This window comes from Bison bison, unplaced genomic scaffold, assembly GCF_000754665.1.
Source record: "Bison bison bison isolate TAMUID 2011002044 unplaced genomic scaffold, Bison_UMD1.0 scf7180017864240, whole genome shotgun sequence".
NCBI classification, from domain to species: Eukaryota; Metazoa; Chordata; class Mammalia; order Artiodactyla; family Bovidae; genus Bison; species Bison bison.
In genome coordinates, this window is record NW_011494812.1 from 2,108,274 (window position 1) to 2,110,661 (window position 2,388).

Genomic DNA, 2,388 nt, shown 5'->3' on the forward strand with positions numbered 1-2,388 from the left:
ACAGCTGCAAGGAGATCCAACCAGTCCATTCTAAAGGAGATCAGCCCTGGGATTTCTTTGGAAGAATGGATGCTGAAGCTGAAACTCCAGTACTTTGGCCACCTCATGCAAAGAGTTGACTCATTGGAAAAAACCCTGATGCTGGGAGGGATTGGGGGCAGAAGGAAGAGGGGGTGACAGGATGAGATGGCTGGATGGCGTCACCGACTCGATGGACATGAGTTTGAGTGAACTTGGTGATGGACAGGGAGGCCTGGCGTGCTGCGATTCATGGGGTTGCAAAGAGTCGGACACGACTGAGTGACTGAACTGAACTGAACTGAAACAGCTCTGTGTCCTTCATCTTTGTCTCAACTGTGATGACAGTAAGCACAGACAAGGACCACAGCATGGGGAAGACCCAGGCCTCCACATATTGAATCTCTGTCTACACAGCTGAAAGAAGTTGTACCGGCAGACCTGGAGCATCACCAAGGCTGCTCCTTCAGCTCGCACCACTCTGTGAATGAAGAGCCTCTGTTCTACCTGTTTCTGGAATTCTGTCCCACGTGAGGTGCCGATCAATAGCGACTGTTTCTTTCATGGTGGGGAACATGATCGCTGTCATCATCAGCCTGTGTTCCTGACTGTACAGGGCCTACTCATGCTAGGTCCCCGATCAACAGTTGCTCAGTACGTCAGCGTGCACACAATGGGAACCCAGCAAATACTGTGTAAGCAAGCAAGTGAAGAAGTGAGTTTCCTTCTGCCCCTTCTCTACTTCAACACGGCTCAGTCACGCCTTGCTTTCTGTTCTGGGCCATCTTTCTTCCACCGTCTGGGAAAGTGTGTCTTTGCCTCAAAAGCAGGCCCTGCCTGCTGAAGCCTCAGACCCCTCCCACCCAGTCTCCTGAGTGCTGTTTCATAGGCTCCCTCTTTCTCCCCTCTCCTTAGTCTTCCCACTTCCAGCTGTGAGCACCAGGCCCCATTCCCTCCACCAATTCCCAGCAGGGCCAGGATAAAGCTGATGTAGGAGAGGTGCCCTGGGCACAAATACTGAAGCAGATGCCATCCTTGGGCCGGACAGACACTAGAGTGTCCTCTCAGGGGAAGTGAGATGTGCCCATTTCAAATATGCACACACTGCCTCAAACGTAGTCTCCCCGACAGGGCAGCGCCACTGACCAAGCTGGCTGCCAAGGGAGGGGTGCACACAGCACGCCCCCTTGCCAGGGCAGCCTTCGGGGCTGCCATGGCATCAGCTGGCAGATGGTGCAGGCAGCTGGTCCACTCTATGGGAACCATATAGGTGAAGGCAGACACAGATGGGCTCATGGGGCTTCTACCTGCCCCTCAGCCCCATCCTGCTTAGAAGTGGTGCCCACCCAAATCCGGTGCTCTGGGACAACCTGGAGGGATAGAGTGGGGAGGGAAGAGGTAGGAGTTCAGGATGGGGGGACACGTGTATACCGATGGCAGATTCATGTTGATGTACGGCAAAAACAATCACAATATTCTAAAGCAATTATCCTCCAATTAAAATAAATAAGTGATTTAAAAAAAAAAAAAAAAGAAGCAGTGCCCAGAGACCCATCCACCCCCAGGAACACCCTGCTTTCTTCCTTGTATTCCAAAAGCCTCTAAAGGCCCCCCACCCCTTCCTGCCTGGTGCTCTTCCTCTGCCAGCTCCCTTCTCTTCTCAAACATTCTACCTTTTCCCCCCCTGTTTCACTTGTCTCCCGGTGCAGGGAGGCGGGGAAGGAGCAAGGCCATTCTGCCCTAAGGCCAGTCCAAGAAGAACAAGTGTGAGTAGGCAGGGACAGGGCGTCGCTTGGGCCACCCTTCACACTGCATCCAGTTCCACCCCACCCTGAATCTGCACCACCACCCGACCTGAAATCTACTCTCAGAGCTGAGGGTTGCGGGCTCAGATGAGCCACAGTTAACACCTGCTCCCCCCACCCCCACAGTGCACACCTGCTCCCCCCAGCCCCCCACCCACAGCCCACAGTGAAGGCGAATGCAGACCACTCCACCTGACAGATGGGGCCACCCTGCCTGCCCACGCCTGGGCAGAGGTGGACTCAGACTCAGCCACTGGAGTTTCCCTGAAAGGCCCCAGGGAGGCTGAGTGCAGCCCAGGCTGCCAGCTGCTCTCTTAATTAAGAAATGTGGGGAGTGGCCCCTTTGAACTCAGCAGTTAATTTGCTCTGTGCACTCCCCCTGTGGCTGGGTAATTAATGTGGTCTGAACCAGGTGATTAGCAGTGGGGAGAGAAACTGCCTCCACGACTTAACCCTTCCTGTGCCTTCATCAGTCGGTTCTTCTCCAGTTGTCTCAGGGCTGCTAGAAGTTCTTTGAGGGGAGGTGCATGCGATATTTTCAGGTCCTCACCCAACCTCTTCCTCC